General features: G+C 43.1%; 1 long non-coding RNA gene across 1 annotated transcript; it reads right to left on the bottom strand.

Moving 5' to 3' along the window:
- Positions 1 to 13,237: 13,237 nt before the first annotated feature.
- On the bottom strand, positions 13,238 to 17,908 carry LOC139832900 (uncharacterized). Its single transcript, XR_011747684.1, has 4 exons — positions 17,259 to 17,908; positions 14,012 to 14,653; positions 13,677 to 13,733; positions 13,238 to 13,575 (listed from the first exon to the last, which is right to left on the bottom strand). It is a non-coding gene; the product is annotated as an uncharacterized lncRNA (long non-coding RNA).
- Between the last annotated feature and the right edge of the window lie 647 nt (positions 17,909 to 18,555).

Here is an 18,555-nt window from a genome sequence, read left to right as displayed (position 1 = left end):
GATAAACAGCATGTTGGGTGAACAAATTACAGTTGGGCAATTGACAAATAAAGAGGGCATGACCATGCACATACATATTATGATGAGTATAGTGAGATTTAATTGGGCATTACGACAAAGTACATAGACCGCTATCCAGCATGCATCTATGCCTAAAAAGTCCACCTTCGAGGTTATCACCGAACCCCTCCAGTATTAAGTTGCTAACAACAGACAATTGCATTAAGTATTGCGCGTAATGTAATCAGTAACTACATCCTTGAACATAGCACTAATGTTTTATCCCTAGTGGCAACAGCACATCCACAACCTTAGAACTTTCTGTCACTGTCCCAGATATCAATGGAGGCATGAACCCACTATCGAGCATAAATACTCCCTCTTGGAGTTACAAGCATCTACTTGGCCAGAGCATCTACGAGTAACGGAGAGCATGCAAGATCATAAACAACACATAGACATAACTTTGATAATCAACATAACAAGTATTCTCTATTCATCGGATCCCAACAAATGCAACATATAGAATTACAGATAGATGATCTTGATCATGTTAGGCAGCTCACAAGATCCGACAATGAAGCACAATGGGGAGAAGACAACCATCTAGCTACTGCTATGGACCCATAGTCCAGAGGTAGACTACTCACACATCACTCCGGAGGCGACCAAGGCGGCGTAGAGTCCTCCGGGAGATGATTCCCCTCTCCGGCAGGGTGCCGGAGGCGATCTCCTGAATCCCCCGAGATGGGATCGGCGGCGGCGGCGTCTCTGGAAGGTTTTCCGTATCGTGGCTCTCGGTTCTGGGGGTTTCGCGACGGAGGCTTTAAGTAGGCGGAAGGGCAGGTCAGGAGGCGGCACGAGGGGCCCACACCACAGGGCCGTGCGGCCAAGGGGTGGGCCGCGCCGCCCTAGGGTGTGGCCACCTCGTGGCCCCACTTCGTCTCCTCTTCGGACTTCTGGAAGCTTCGTGGCAAAATAGGACCCTGGGCGTTGATTTCGTCCAATTCCGAGAATATTTCGTTACTAGGATTTCTGAAACCAAAAACAGCAGAAAACAGCAACTGGCACTTTGGCATCTTGTTAATAGGTTAGTTCCAGAAAATGCACGAATATGACATAAAGTGTGCATAAAACATGTAGATAACATCAATAATGTGGCATGGAACATAAGAAATTATCGATACGTCGGAGACGTATCAAGGAGATATGCCCAAGAGGCAATAATAAAAGTGGTTATTATATATCTTTATGTTTATGATAAATGTTTATATATCATGCTATAATTGTATTAACTGAAACATTAGTACATGTGTGATATGTAGACAACAAAGAGTCCCTAGTATGCCTCTTAACTAGCTTGTTGATTAATGGATGATTAGTTTCGTAATCATGAACATTGGATGTTATTAATAACAAGGTTATATCATTGTATGAATGATGTAATGGACACACCCAATTAAGCGTAGCATAAGATCACGTCATTAAGTTATTTGCTATAAGCTTTCGATACATAGTTACCTAGTCCTTATGACCATGAGATCATGTAAATCACTTATACCGGAAAGGTACTTTGATTACACCAAACGCCACTGCGTAAATGGGTGGTTATAAAGGTCGGATTAAGTATCCGGAAAGTATGAGTTGAGGCATATGGATCAACAGTGGGATTTGTCCATCCCGATGACGGATAGATATGCTCTGGGCCCTCTCGGTGGAATGTCGTCTAATGTCTTGCAAGCATATGAATAAGTTCATAAGAGACCACATACCACGGTACGAGTAAAGAGTACTTGTCAGGAAACGAGGTTGAACAAGGTATAGAGTGATACCGATGATCAAACCTCGGACAAGTAAAATATCGCGTGACAAAGGGAATTGGTATCGTATGTGAATGGTTCATTCGATCACTAAAGTCATCGTTGAATATGTGGGAGCCATTATGGATCTCCAGATCCCGCTATTGGTTATTGGTTGTAGTGAGTACTCAACCATGTCCGCATAGTTCGCGAACCGTAGGGTGACACACTTAAAGTTGGATGTTGAAATGGTAGAACTTGAATATGGAATGGAGTTCGAATATTTGTTCGAAGTCCCGGATGAGATCCCGGACATCACGAGGAGTCCCTGAATGGTCCGTAGAATAAGATTCATATATAGGAAGTCATTTTATAAGATTTAAAATGATCCGGAAGGTTCTATGGAAGGTTCTAGAAGGTTTTAGAAAAGTCCGGAAGAAACCACTATGGAAGGCGGAGTCCCAAAGGGACTCCACCTCCATGGCCGGCCAACCCTAGAAGGGGAGGAGTCCCAAGTGGACTCCCCCTAAGGGGGCCGGCCAACCCCCCACATGGAAGGGGGGAATCCCACCCCAAGTGGGATTCCCACCTTGGGTAGGTTTCCCTATCACATGGAAGGTTTTGGGTTCGGGTCTTATTCGGAGACTTGTAGTCCAACACTTGGGGCTTCCACCTATATAATGAGGGCCAAGGGGAGGGGGCCGGCCACCCCAAGACCACAGCCTGGCCGCACCCCTCAAGTGGCCGGCGCCCCCTCTCCCCAAACCCTAGCCGCCCCGCTCCTCCACTTCCCGCACGCTTAGCGAAGCTCCGCCGGATTTATCCACCACCACCGACACCACGCCGTCATGCTGTCGGATTCAAGAGGAGCTACTACTTCCGCTGCCCGCTGGAACGGGGAGGTGGACGTCGTCTTCATCAACAACCGAACGTGTGACCGAGTACGGAGGTGCTGCCCGTTCGTGGCGTCGTGATCAAGATCTTCTACGCGCTTTTGCAAGCGGCAAGTGAACGTCTACCGCAGCAACAAGAGCCTCATCTTGTAGGCTTTGGAATCTCTTCAAGGGTGAGACTCGATAATCCCCTCGTTGCTACCGTCTTCTAGATTGCATCTTGGCTTGGATTGCGTGTTCGCGGTAGGAATTTTTTTGTTTTCTATGCAACGTTATCCTACAGTGGTATCAGAGCCAGTTTTATGCATAGATGGTTGCACGAGTAGAACACAATGGTTTTGTGGGCGTTGATGTTCTTGTTATCTTTAGTTTGAGTACTTTGCATCTTTGTGGCATAGTGGGATGAAGCGGCTCGGACTAACTTTACATGACCGCGTTCATGAGACTTGTTCCTCGTTCGACATGCAACTTGTATTGCATAAGAGGCTTTGCGGGTGTCTGTCTCTCCTACTATAGTGAAGATTCAATTTACTCTTCTATTGACAACATTAGTATCAACGTTGTGGTTCATGTTCGTAGGTAGATTAGATCTCTCTCGAAAACCCTAAACCACGTAAAATATGCAAACCAAATTAGAGATGTCTAACTTGTTTTTGCAGGGTTTGGTGATGTGATATGGCCATAATGTGATGATGAATATGTATGAGATGATCATTATTGTATTGTGGCAACCGGCAGGAGCCTTATGGTTGTCTTTAAATTTCATGTTGAGTAGTATTTCAAAGTAGTTGTAATAGTTGCTACATGGAGGGCAATCATGAAGACGGCGCCATTGACCTTGACGCTACGCCGACGATGATGGAGATCATGCCCGAAGATGATGGAGATCATGTCCGTGCTTTGGAGATGAAGATCAAAGGCGCAAAGACAAAAGGGCCATATCATATCACATATGAACTGCATGTGATGTTAATCCTTTTATGCATCTTATTTTGCTTAGATCGCGACGGTAGCATCCTTAGTAGCACCGTTGCCAAGACTTGTCGTTTCGAAGCATCTCGTGATGATCGGGTGTGATAGAATCAACAAGTGCATACAACGGGTGCAAGACAGTTTTGCACATGCGGATACTAAGGTGGCCTTGACGAGCCTAGCATGTACAGACATGGTCTCGGAACACGTGATACCGAAAGGTAGAGCATGAATCATATGGTTGATATGATGAACACTATGAGTGTTCGCCATTGAAATCACACCTTGTCTCGTGATGATCAGACTTAGGTGCGGTGGATTTGGTTCGTGTGATCACTAAGACAATGCGAGGGATATTGTTTTGAGTGGGAGTTCACCTAGATTTTTAATTATGTTGAATTAAAATTTGAACTCAATTTGTCATAAACTAGTCTAAACTTTTGCAATATATGTTGTAGAGATGGCGTCCCCAATCAATTTTAACCAGTTCCTAGAGAAAGAAAAACTTAAGAGCAACGGTAGCAACTTCACCGACTGGTTCCATCATGTGAGGATCTTCCTCTCTGGCGGAAATCTGCAATATGTGCTTGATGCACCGCTAGGTGACCCTCCTGCAGAAACTGAAACCGATGAAGTAAAAGATGTTTACGCGACTCGGAAAACTCGGTACTCTCAAGTTCAGTGTGCCATCCTGTGCAGTCTGGAATCCGATCTTCAAAAACGTTTTGAGCACCACGATCCTCATGAGTTGATGAATGAGCTGAAAGCTATATTTGAGACTCATGCGGCCGTGGAATGCTATGAAGCATCGAAACATTTCTTCAGCTGTATGATGGAAGAAGACAGCTCCGTTAGTGAGAACATGCTCGCCATGACCGGGCATGCGAAGAAACTCAGTGACTTGGGAATAGTGATTCCTAACAGACTGGGGATTAATCGTGTCCTTCAATCACTGCCACCAAGTTACAAGAACTTTGTGATGAACTACAATATGCAGAACATGAACAAGGAGTTACCTGAACTCTTTGGCATGCTAAAAGCTGCTGAGATTGAGATCAAGAAAGAGCACCAAGTGTTGATGGTCAACAAGACCACCAGTTTCAAGAAACAGGGCAAGTCTAAGGGGAAATTCAAGAAGGGTGGCAAGAAAGCTGCCACGCCTCCTATGAAACCTAAGAACGGCCCTAAGCCTGATGCTGAGTGTTATTACTGCAAGGAGAAGGGACACTGGAAGCGTAATTGCTCCAAGTATCTGGCTGATCTGAAGAGCGGCCTTGTCAAGAAGAAGAAAGAAGGTATATCTGGTATACATGTTATAGATGTTTATCTCACTGGTTCTCGTTCTAGTACCTGGGTATTTGATACTGGTTCGGTTGCTCATATTTGTAACTCGAAACAGGAACTAAAGAATAAACGAAGACTACTGAAAGATGAAGTGACGATGCACGTTGGAAACGGATCCAAAGTCGATGTGATCGCTGTCGGCACACTTCCTCTACATCTACCTTCGGGATTAGTTTTAAGCCTAAATAATTGTTATTTTGTACCCGCGTTGAGTATGAACATTATATTTGGATCTAGTTTAATGCAAGACGGTTATTCATTCAAGTCTGAGAATAATGGTTGTTCTATTTTTATGAATAATATCTTTTATGGTCGAGCACCTGAAAAGAATGGCTTATTTCTGTTAGATCTCGATAGTAGTGATACGCATATACATAACATTGATGCTAAGCGAATTAAATTGAATGATAATTCTACTTATATGTGGCACTGTCGTCTTGGTCATATTGGAGTGAAACGCATGAAGAAACTCCATACTGATGGATTACTTGAATCACTTGACTTTGAGTCACTTGATAGATGCGAAGCATGTCTAATGGGAAAAATGACTAAGACTCCATTTTCTGGTATGATGGAGCGAGCTACTGACTTATTGGAAATCATACATACCGATGTGTGCGGACCAATGAGTGTAGCATCGCACGGTGGTTATCGTTATGTTCTAACCTTCATAGATGATTTGAGTAGATATGGGTATATCTATTTCATGAAACATAAATCCGAAACTTTCGAGAAGTTTAAGGAATTCCAAAGTGAAGTAGAAAATCAACGTAACAAGAAGATTAAATTTCTACGATCTGATCGTGGAGGTGAATATCTGAGTTATGAGTTTGGCATGCATTTAAAGAAATGCGGAATACTTTCACAATTGACACCGCCGGGAACACCACAACGAAACGGTGTGTCCGGACGTCGTAATCGAACTCTCTTAGATATGATTCGTTCTATGATGTCTCTTACTGATTTGCCTTTATCATTTTGGAGTTATGAATTAGAGACAGCCGCATTCACTTTAAATAGAGCACCATCAAAACCCGTAGAAACGACACCGTATGAATTATGGTTTAATAAGAAACCTAAGCTGTCGTTCCTTAAAGTTTGGGGTTGCGAAGCTGATGCGTATAGTTGACACGTCCGTTGGGAACCCCAAGAGGAAGGTGTGATGCGCACAGCGGCAAGTTTCCCTCAGTAAGAAACCAAGGTTTAATCGAACCAGTAGGAGTAAAGAAGCACGTTGAAGGTTGATGGCGGCGGGATGTAGTGCGGCGCAACACCAGAGATTCCGGGGCCAACGTGGAACCTGCACAACACAACCAAAGTACTTTGCCCCAACGAAACAGTGAGGTTGTCAATCTCACCGGCTTGCTGTAACAAAGGATTAGATGTATAGTGTGGAAGATGATTGTTTGCAGAAAACAGTAGAACAGTATTGCAGTAGATTGTATTTCAGTATAGAGAATTGGACCGGGGTCCACAGTTCACTAGAGGTGTCTCTCCCATAAGATAAACAGCATGTTGGGTGAACAAATTACAGTTGGGCAATTGACAAATAGAGAGGACATAACAATGCACATACATATTATGATGAATATAGTGAGATTTAATTGGGCATTACGACAAAGTACATAGACCGCTATCCAGCATGCATCTATGCCTAAAAAGTCCACCTTCAGGTTATCATCTGAACCCCCTCCAGTATTAAGTTGCTAACAACAGACAATTGCATTAAGTATTGCGCGTAATGTAATCAGTAACTACATCCTCGAACATAGCACCAATGTTTTATCCCTAGTGGCAACAGCACATCCATAATCTTAGAGATTTCTGTCACTTCCCCAGATTCACGGAGACATGAACCCACTATCGAGCATAAATACTCCCTCTTGGAGTTACAAGCATCTACTTGGCCAGAGCATCTACTAGTAACGGAGAGCATGCAAGATCATAAACAACACATAGACATAAATTGATAATCAACATAACATGGTATTCTCTATTCATCGGATCCCAACAAACGCAACATATAGAATTACAGATAGATGATCTTGATCATGTTAGGCAGCTCACAAGACCCGACAATTAAGCACAATGGGGAGAAGACAACCATCTAGCTACTGCTATGGACCAATAGTCCAGGGGTGAACTACTCACTCATCACTCCGGAGGCGACCATGGCGGCGTAGAGTCCTCCGGGAGATGATTCCCCTCTCCAGCAGGGTGCCGGAGGCGATCTCCTGAATCCCCCGAGATGGGATTGACGGCGGCGGCGTCTCTGGAAGGTTTTCCGTATCGTGGCTCTCGGTACTGGGGGTTTCGCGACGGAGGCTTTAAGTAGGCGGAAGGGCAGGTCAAGAGGCGGCACGAGGGGCCCACACTACAGGCCGGCGCGGCCAAGGCCTGGGCCGCGCCGCCCTATGGTTTGGCCGCCTCGTGGCCCCACTTCGTCTCCTCTTCGGTCTTCTGGAAGCTTCGTGGCAAAATAGGACCCTGGGCGTTGATTTCGTCCAATTCCGAGAATATTTCGTTACTAGGATTTCTGAAACCAAAAACAGCAGAAAACGACAAGCTGGCTCTTCGGCATCTTGTTAATAGGTTAGTTCCAGAAAATGCACGAATATGACATAAAGTGTGCATAAAACATGTAGATATCATCAATAATGTGGCATGGAACATAAGAAATTATCGATACGTCGAAGACGTATCAGCATCCCCAAGCTTAGTTCTGCTCGTCCCGAGCAGGTAAAACGATAACAAAGATAATTTTTGGAGTGACATGCCATCATAACCTTGATCATACTATTTGTAAAGCATATGTAGTGAATGCAGCGATCAAAACAATGTAAATGACATGAGTAAACAAGTGAATCATAAAGCAAAGACTTTTCATGAATAGTACTTCAAGACAAGCATCAATAAGTCTTGCATAAGAGTTAACTCATAAAGCAATAAATCAAAGTAAAGGTATTGAAGCAACACAAAGGAAGATTAAGTTTCAGCGGTTGCTTTCAACTTACAACATGTATATCTCATGGATAATCGTCAACATAGAATAATATAATAAGTGCAATATGCAAGTATGTAGGAATCAATGCACAGTTCACACAAGTGTTTGCTTCTTGAGGTGGAGAGAAATAGGTGAACTGACTCAACATAAAAGTAAAAAGAATGGTCCTTCAAAGAGGAAAGCATCGATTGCTATATTTGTGCTAGAGCTTTTATTTTGAAAACATGAAACAATTTTGTCAACGGTAGTAATAAAGCATATGAGTTATGTAAATTATATCTTACAAGTTGCAAGCCTCATGCATAGTATACTAATAGTGCCCGCACCTTGTCCTAATTAGCTTGGACTACCGTATCATCGCAATACACATGTTTTAACCAAGTGTCACAATGGGGTACCTCCATGCCGCCTGTACAAAGGTCTAAGGAGAAAGCTCGCATTTTGGATTTCTCGCTTTTGATTATTCTCAACTTAGACATCCATACCGGGACAACATGGACAACAGATAATGGACTCCTCTTTAATGCATAAGCATGTGGCAACAATTATTATTCTCATATGAGATTGAGGATATATGTCCAAAACTGAAACTTCCACCATGAATCATGGCTTTAGTTAGCGGCCCAATGTTCTTCTCTAACAATATGCATGCTTAACCATAAGGTGGTAGATCTCTCTTACTTCAGACAAGACGGACATGCATAGCAACTCACATGATATTCAACAAAGAATAGTTGATGGCGTCCCCAGAAACATGGTTATCGCACAACAAGCAACTTAATAAGAGATAAAGTGCATAAGTACATATTCAATACCACAATAGTTTTTAAGCTATTTGTCCCATGAGCTATATATTGCAAAGGCGAATGATGGAATTTAAAGGTAGCACTCAAGCAATTTACTTTGGAATGGCGGAGAAATACCATGTAGTAGGTAGGTATGGTGGACACAAATGGCATAGTGGTTGGCTCAAGTATTTTGGATGCATGAGAAGTATTCCCTCTCGATACAAGGTTTAGGCTAGCAAGGTTATTTGAAATAAACACAAGGATGAACCGGTGCAGCAAAAATCACGTAAAAGACATATTGTAAACATTATAAGACTCTACACCATCTTCCTTGTTGTTCAAACTCAATACTAGAAATTATCTAGACATTAGAGAGACCAAATATGCAAACCAAATTTTAGCATGCTCTATGTATTTCTTCATTAATGGGTGCAAAGTATATGATGCAAGAGCTTAAACATGAGCACAACAATTGCCAAGTATCACATTATCCAAGACATTATAGCAAATTACTACATGTATCATTTTCCAATTCCAACCATATAACAATTTAACAAAGAAGAAACTTCGCCATGAATACTATGAGTAAAGCCTAAGGACATACTTGTCCATATGCTACAGCGGAGCGTGTCTCTCTCCCACAAAGTGAATGATAGGATCCATTTTATTCAAACAAAACAAAAACAAAAACAAACCGACGCTCCAAGCAAAGCACATAAGATGTGATGGAATAAAAATATAGTTTCAGGGGAGGAACCTGATAATGTTGTCGATGAAGAAGGGGATGCCTTGGGCATCCCCAAGCTTAGACGCTTGAGTCTTCTTGATATATGCAGGGGTGAACCACCGGGGCATCCCCAAGCTTAGAGCTTTCACTCTCCTTGATCATATTGCATCATACTCCTCTCTTGATCCTTGAAAACTTCCTCCACATCAAACTTAGCACAACTCATTAGAGGGTTAGTGGACAATAAAAATTAACATGTTCAGAGGTGACACAATCATTCTTAACACTTCTGGACATTGCATAAAGCTACTGGACATTAATGGATCAAAGAAATTCATCCAACATAGCAAAAGAGGCAATGCGAAATAAAAGGCAGAATCTGTCAAAACAGAACAGTTCGTATTAACGAATTTTATCGAGGCACCAGACTTGCTCAAATGAAAATTCTCAAATTGAATGAAAGTTTCGTACATATCTGAGGATCACTCACGTAAATTGGCATAATTTTCTGAGTTACCTACAGAGAAAACAGCCCAGATTCGTGACAGCAAAGAAATCTGTTTCTGCGCAGTAATCCAAATCTAGTATGAACTTTACTATCAACGACTTTACTTAGCACAATAAAACACTAAACTAAGATAAGGAGAGGTTGTTACAGTAGTAAACAACTTCCAAGACACAAAATAAAAAAAAAGTACTGTAGTAAAAACATGGGTTGTCTCCCATAAGCGCTTTTCTTTAACGTATTTCAGCTAGGCGCAGAAAGTGTGTATCAAGTATTATCAAGAGACGAAGTGTCAAAATCATAATTTGTTCTAATAATAGAATCATAAGGTAACTTCATTCTCTTCCTAGGGAAGTGTTCCATACCTTTCTTGAGAGGAAATTGATATTTAATATTACCTTCCTTCATATCAATAGTAGCACCAACGGTTCGAAGAAAAGGTCTTCCCAATATAATGGGGCAAGATGCATTGCATTCAATATCCAAGACAACAAAATCAACGGGGACAAGGTTATTGTTAACCATAATATGAACATTATCAACTCTCCCCAAAGGTTTCTTTTTAGCATTATCAGCGAGATTAACATCCAAATAACAATTTTTCAATGGTGGCAAGTCAAGCATATCATAGACTTTCTTAGGCATAACAGAAATACTTGCACCTAGATCACATAAAGCATTACAATCAAAATCATTGACCCTCATTTTAATGATGGGTTCCCAACCATCCTCTAGCTTTCTAGGAATAGAAGTTTCAAGTTTTAGTTTCTCTTCTCTAGCTTTTATGAGAGCATTTGTAATATGTTTTGTGAAAGCCAAGTTTACAGCGCTAGCGTTGGGACTCTTAGCAAGTTTTTGTAAGAACTTTATAACTTCAGAGATGTGGCAATCATCAAAATCTAAATCATTATGAGCTACAGCAATGGGATCATCATCCCCAAGGTTGGAAAAAATTTCAGCAGTTTTATCACAGGCAGTTTAATGAGTTTTAGCAATTTCAGGCAATTTTGTACGCTTTGCACTAGGAGTAGAAACATTGCCAACACCAATTATTTTACCATTAATAGTAGGAGGTGCAGCAACATGTGAAGAATCAACATTACTTGTGGTGGTAATAGTCCAAACTTTAGCTACATTTTTCTCTTTAGCTAGTTTTTCATTTTCTTCTCTATCCCACCTAGCACGCAATTCAGCCATTAATCTTATATTCTCATTAATTCTAACTTGGATGGCATTTGCTGTAGTAACAATTTTATTTTCAATATCCCTATTAGGCATAACTTTCGATTTCAAAAGATCAACATCATAGGCAAGACTATCAACCTTAGAAGCGAGAATATCAATTTTATTGAGTTTTTCCTCAACAGATTTGTTAAAGGCAGTTTGTGTACTAATAAATTCTTTAAGCATAGCTTCAAGTCCAGGGGGTGTGTTCCTATTATTATTGTAAGAATTCCCATAAGAATTAGCATAACCGTTACCATTATTATAAGGATATGGCCTATAGTTATTACTAGAATTGTTCCGATAAGCATTGTTGTTGAAGTTATTATTTTTAATGAAGTTTACATCAACATGTTCTTCTTGTGCAACCAATGAAGCTAATGGAACATTATTAGGATCAATATTAGTCCTATCATTCACAAGCATAGACATAATAGCATCAATCTTATCACTCAAGGAAGAGGTTTCTTCGACAGAATTTACCTTCTTACCTTGTGGAGCTCTTTCCGTGTGCCATTCAGAGTAGTTGATCATCATATTATCAAGAAGCTTTGTTGCTTCACCAAGAGTGATGGACATAAAGGTACCTCCAGTAGCTGAATCCAATAGGTTCCGTGAAGAAAAATTCAGTCCTGCATAAAAGGTTTGGATGATCATCCAAGTAGTCAGTCCATGGGTTGGTCAATTTTTAACCAGAGATTTCATTCTTTCCCATGCTTGTGCAACATGTTCAGTATCTAATTGTTTAAAATTCATTATGCTACTCCTCAAAGATATAATTTTAGCAGGGGGATACTATCTACTCCCTCCGTCCCTTTTTAATTAACTTGGGGGAGGAAAACGGTTTCACAAATGTCATTTTACAATCCAGTCCTGCATATTTCAAAACATAACAAAAAATACTCTCAGATCTGATCGGTCAGTCCCGTATCCATTCGTCGTCAGCTCCACCACGCGCCCGGAGCTGGAATCGATCGATCGTCAGCTCCACCACGCGCCCGGAGCTGGAATCGATCCAGACGGAATCGATCCAGACGGAGCTCCACCAGGGCAATCGATCCAGACGGAGCTCCACCAGGACAATCAATCCACCACGCCGCCGTTGCTGGAATCGATCCAGACGGAATCGATCCAGACGTCAGCTGCTGGAGCGGAAGCTCCACCAGGCACCTCCGCCTGGAATACGGATCTGGAATCGATCGATCGTCAGCTTCCGGAGCTGCGCCATGCTCTCCACCCTGCTGGAGCGGCAGTTCCACCACGCGCCTGTGCCTGGTTCTCCTCGCCCAGCTCCTGCTCGACAGCTGCTGGAGCGGCAGTTCCACCAGGCACCTCCGCCTGGTTCTCCTCGCCCACTTCCTGCTCGACAGCTGCTGGAGCGGCAGCTCCACCACGCGCCTCCGCCTAGTTCTCCTCGGCCACCTCCTGCTAGACAGCTGCTGGAGCGGCAGCACCGCCACCCGCCTCCGCCTGCTTCTCCTCGGGCCCCTCCTGCTCGACAGCTGCCGAAGCAACAGCTCCGCCACCCGCCTCCGCCTCCTCCTTGTCGACACCCTCCTGAAGAACCGCTTGCCTCAGATTGGCTCCGCCGCCCGCCTCCCCATATTCAAGCTCGCCAGCCTCCAGTTCGCCACGCTGCTCGCCACGCTCCTTCATCCGGCAGCGGCAGCTCATCTTCATCCGGCAGCGCCAGCTCGTCTTCATCCGGCAGCGCCAGCTCGTCTTCATCCGGCAGCGCCAGCTCTTCTTCATCAGGCAGTGGCAGCTCGTCAAGGTTATATTCTGATCATTGCAAGTGCCACGGGGTTACCAATTCAAATCTTGAGCAAACTCTGGCGCGCTCTTCTGGATCTTAAGAGCCACAAATTTCTGCAAAGATGAGAGCATAATCATGAGCATTGTATCGTATGCACAAGTGAGCAATAAAATGATCCCAGAACATGCCTGGAAGATATAGCTAACCAGAAAAATTACAGTGTCAATTAACTTGTGAACATATAAAGCTAGTATCGCACTTCATTGCTTGTATACAAAGAAGTGCTTGTATACAAAACGGAAACACGCCCATACAATGGTACAGAACCATTAGCTCCAGCCGCTAGTGTACATGGCGAGTTTCCTAACAAGTTTATGACAGTAACACATAGCAACACATACCCTTCACACCCACATGGTTTATGAACCAGTTTATGAACCAGGCAAACTGTTTTTTGGTTAAGAACTGGTTGCAGATAACACAAGAGATAGACTACAATATAACTTCACGTACTTTAACCGCAATCTTGGTTCATGAGATGACTTGTCAGCATTGCACAACCACTGAACACAGTTGACAAAGTGCAGTAGTGGAAAAATTAGAAATGATGAAATAAACAAGGCAAGTTAGTTGCAGAAACAAAACAAGAACTTAAGAGGTTAACCTGAACTGCTGAAATACTGATTGCACCATCAATAACTCCTGGGCGCAGGCCTAAGCCCTGGAAGATGAATTATTATAAGCATAGTAGCTCAAAGTAGCACAGCTTGTGGTTACACAGCTGTGAAGAGCTTGATGTAGTTGTGTACAGCAAAGATGTGGAATCATGGCAATTTCGCATGGCCAAAACCACTCGACAAACACATGGTTACAGAGCTCTTTCTTGTGTTATCTCTTATGTTAGTAAAACTATAAGGATTATCAAACAATGGAGCAACATTCAATAGTATAACAACTCCATATTGAGTGAGTTCTGGAGTGAAACGTAAAAAGATTTACCAAGTTTTACGAGCTTCTTTACGAGGAAAACAACATATTTCTGGCGAGAAAGAGCAAGCAAGTGCGGCTGCAGGGCAACGAAAATAGCATCCCTCTCTAGCTGCGAGCACCACTTCACACATGTCTGCCAGGGAAATAATGGTGGCAATCAGAACAAGCACTAGAAGAGCGGCATCTGTGTGGCAGATACTGAAATTTTGACAAACATCCTCAGGCTAGTAGGTCAAGCAATGATAGTTGCAGAAACAAAGGTACACATATAATACACATATTGGTTCACTTGAAACTGCATTCCTAATAAACTGCATTCCTAAGAACATGTGAAAACCCCCTTAAAAAAAGAACATGTGAAAACTTTAGAAACAGCATATCAGCGAGCAAAGTATGCAGGCTGGTTGGGGCAGGATTATTGAAGGCCGAAACTTCAGATAATGGCCATGTATCATCATTTTTGCATAAGCACAAGCATATTTGCACAAGCATCATCATCAGATTTGCACAAGCATATTCCGGAACGGAGGGAGTACTTATCTGTTCTTCTTGTCATGCAGTTCCATCATGGTTGAAGTGGAAGTACTCGAAGAAGATAATGGCCATGTAGTCAATGATGCAGGAGGTGTTGGGCAGCCATCCGGAAAAGACCTATCAGACCATGCAAGATTTGGAGCTTACTTTGCAATGCAATTTATACAGACCAGAGATGGAAAGGTGGATAAAAAAGACAAGGAGCTTGTTGCTAGTCTATTAAAGACAAGTCTAAGTACAGTTGAAAAAATCTGGAAAGATGCACGACAACAAATTGCAGCAGGGCAAGAAGTAGATGTTTCATCGAAGAAAAAAGGCAGAGTTGGACGTAAGAGAAAATATCTAGAGCTCTCCAGGGTAACCTCCATCCCATTGAATAGAAGAAAAACAGTCAGAGCTCTAGCAAGGGAACTCAATGTTAGCCGAACAACCTTGCACAGAAGGTTAGAATGGGGTGAACTAAATCGCTGCTCAAACACTTTGAAGCCAGCTCTAAAGCCAGCTAACAGAATTGAAAGACTGAAGTTCTGTATGTTTATGCTCCAAGAGTGCACAATGACAGATATGAGTGTTTTCTTCAAGGAAATGGACAATTTTGTCCATATCGACGAAAAATGGTTTGACTTGACACAGAAAAACAATGTGTACTATCTAGTCCCTGGAGAGCCTACCCCATATCGGACAGTGCATAATAAGAACAGTATAGGGAAGGTTATGTTTTTAACTGCTGTCGCTAAGCCAAGGTTTGCCATTGTTGATGGAATAAAGGTTTGCACTTTTGATGGAAAAATAGGCACATGGCCATTTGTCACTGAAACTGCAGCTGTTAGAAGAAGCGAAAACAGGGAAAAGGGTACTCTTGAACTCAAATCAATGAAAGTTAACAGAGATGTAATGAGGGATTTCATGTGCAATAAAGTAATCCCTGCTATACTAGACAAGTGGCCAGATGAGGACGCGGGGAGAACTATCTATATACAACAAGACAATGCCACCCCACACATCAAGCCTAACGACCCTGTTTTCCTACAAGTTGTTGCACAAACTGACCTGAACATTGTGTTACTGCAACAACCACCTAATAGTCCTGATATGAACATTCTAGATCTATGCTTCTTTCGGTCTATTCAATCTCTCACCGACTGCAGAGCGCCGAAAAATATTAGAGAACTGATTGAAGCTGTGCAGGAAGAATTTGAGAACTATGAGGTGGATAAGCTAGCTAAAAGCTTTCTAACATTGCAAACATGCTTGAGAGAGACTATGAAGAAGCAAGGAGGGAATTGCTATGACATCCAACACATGGGTAAAGACAAAAGGATAAAGGAAGGAAGGCTCCCTATTTTTCTTACTTGCAAGGCTGATCTAGTTGCAGAGACATTAAAAATTATAGAAGAAGCACAAGCTATTGAGAATAGCACAAGCAGCAAACAAGCAAAAGTAGAGCAGCTTAAGCAGTTGATAGAAGAGGCAGAAGCAAGAGCAAAAGAAAAAGTAGAAGCAGAATCAACACAAGAAGCATCTTGAGTAGTTTTAAATTATGCAATACTCCGTAGTTTTAAGTTATGTGGAACGTGTTGTATATATGCAACATTTCAAATACATCATGCAGTAACTATACATATATAAAGCGAGCATATCTGATCAAGAGTTCCACATTCTCATCATAGCAATGGTCTACAAATCTCAACGATTTCTTTCAAGTGAGTCATAAATGCTAAGCAAACAGAGGATCTATAAGATTTTCACAAGAACAGGAGCGGTGGGCGGCCAGGTACTCCAATACCAGGAGCGAAGAAGACAAGATCCTAATGCGCTCAAGACCAACTTCTACTTCTTCTCTCTGGAAGCGATTTTCCTAGTCAGCGGAGAGCAAGCCCCTAGGACATTGGCAGCTACTCCAATCAAGCAGTAGCGAAACAAAATACAGAGCGATGCTGTGAAGTGTACTGTACACGTCCCAATCAAGCAGTAGCCTCCATGCTGTGAAGTGTGCACATTATGTTTCAATGTGAACGGTACTGGTTTTACGCATGACACACTGGCTACCACAGGGGAACATATGAATTTCTTTGTTTCATACTCGTACTATAAATGTCAAACCGTTTGAGCACCGTAAGAATCATCAATACACAACAAACTTGTAAAGTGTGACATTGCTCATCTTGGGCATGAACTAAAACTGAAGAAGCTCAGCTTGGAATGTAAAAAATCATTTTAAACTGTGTTGTTTGAGGGATGGCACAAGAAAAAGTGGTTTCCATTCTGTACAAACCGTGAACAGACAACTTGATATCTGGAACTCATACTGTAGGCTACATTCAGAATTTCAGATACAGTGTGGGATGATTTGCTTTTTCTTCAAAAACAGAATTATCATGCCGAAAGAGTTTTGCTTGTACAGCCCGCCGCAAGAGGATTAGGATACCAAACCGCAGCACACAGCAACGCTAACTACCCCAGAACTTCTTTAGCCGTCCTGTCATTTTTTCATTGGAAGCACTCTTTCGAAGCAAGAACCGTTCAATTATGAAAGGAAACATTGCGTGCACCATTAGGATTCCTCCCGGCCGATCCCACAGAAGCACGAAGTCCCTTAACTATGCAAAACGAGTAAAATCTAACCATACTAGCAAGATACAGTACTTGCTGGAACAAATAAGAAGCAGAAAGGGGGAGGAAGGAGGAAGGATCAAGAACCAAGAAACACGCACGCACGCACCTGGACCGGTCGCCGAATCCGAAGCCAATCCGATCGAGAATCAGCCCCCGGAGCACCTGACGCGGCAGAGGGACGCGAGCTCGAGCGTGCGTGGCTTGAATCCGATGGAGGGATCGAAGGTGTAGGCGCACCTGCTAAAATGGAGGGATCGAAGGTGTGGGCTGGACCGGTGGCGCGACTTCTTCCGGGGCGCGGGCGCCGGCATCTGCGAGGTGCTCGAGAAGGCCATCCTCGTCGCCGCCGCCGAAGAGCCGCGCGAGTTCCTGCGCCGCCGCGACCGCATCGCCGAGTGCCTCTTCAACGTGCTCCACGCCCCGCACCCGCCCGCCGCCTCATGCCACGGTAGCACCACCGTCTCGCAGCCGCCCGCCACGCCCGCAGCCGTCGCCGAGGACAAGGGCAGCGTGCGGCGCATGCCCGAGACGCTCGACAGCAAGGTCCACAGCAGCAAGGTCGAAAAAATTGAATCTTTCTCACGGATCCAGATTTGGTGTGGAGTTGGAGATGTTCTGGTTATGGCGGAGAGGAGGAGAAGGGGACGGGGATGGCGAGCGGAGGCGCATCAGAGAGGAGGAGGAGGAGGAGGAGGAGAAGGGGACGGGTAGGGGAGCGGCGGCGACGGGACGCCGGTGACGGGGAAGGAGAGGATATGGGGACTGCGGACGCGAGAGGATGGGGACTGCGGACGCGAGGATGCGGAGACGTGGTTGTTGACTCGGGTCAGCGGCGGGGACGTGCGGGTTGATAGTAGAAAGAGATAGGGGGTTTTGCGCAAAATTACTGGCGAGTTAATTAAAAAGGGACGGAGGGAGTACCAATAAAAGCATCCTTGCATTTAGTCCATGAATCAATACTATTCTTAGGCAGAGATAGCAACCAATCTTTAGCTCTTCCTCTTAATGAGAAAGGAAACAATTTCAATTTAATAATATCACCATCTACATCTTTATATTTTTGCATTTCACATAGTTCAACAAAATTATTAAGATGGTCAGCAGCATCATCAGAACTAACACCAGAAAATTGCTCTCGCATAACAAGATTCAGTAAAGCAGGTTTAATTTCAAAGAATTCTGCTGTAGTAGCAGGTGGAGCAATAGGTGTGCATAAGAAATCATTATTATTTGTGGTTGTGAAGTCACACAACTTAGTATTTTCAGGGGTGGCCATTTTAGCAGTAGTAAATAAAGCAAACTAGATAAAGTAAATGCAAGTAACTAATTTTTTTGTGTTTTTGATATAGCAAACAAGATAGCAAATAAAGTAAAACTAGCAACTAATTTTTTTGTATTTTGAT

The sequence above is a fragment of the Lolium perenne genome, chromosome 6, assembly GCF_019359855.2.
Source record: "Lolium perenne isolate Kyuss_39 chromosome 6, Kyuss_2.0, whole genome shotgun sequence".
In the NCBI taxonomy this organism is placed as follows: Eukaryota; Viridiplantae; Streptophyta; class Magnoliopsida; order Poales; family Poaceae; genus Lolium; species Lolium perenne.
The sequence above is the reverse complement of the archived record's forward strand: the minus strand, read 5'-3'. Positions and strand labels throughout refer to the sequence as shown.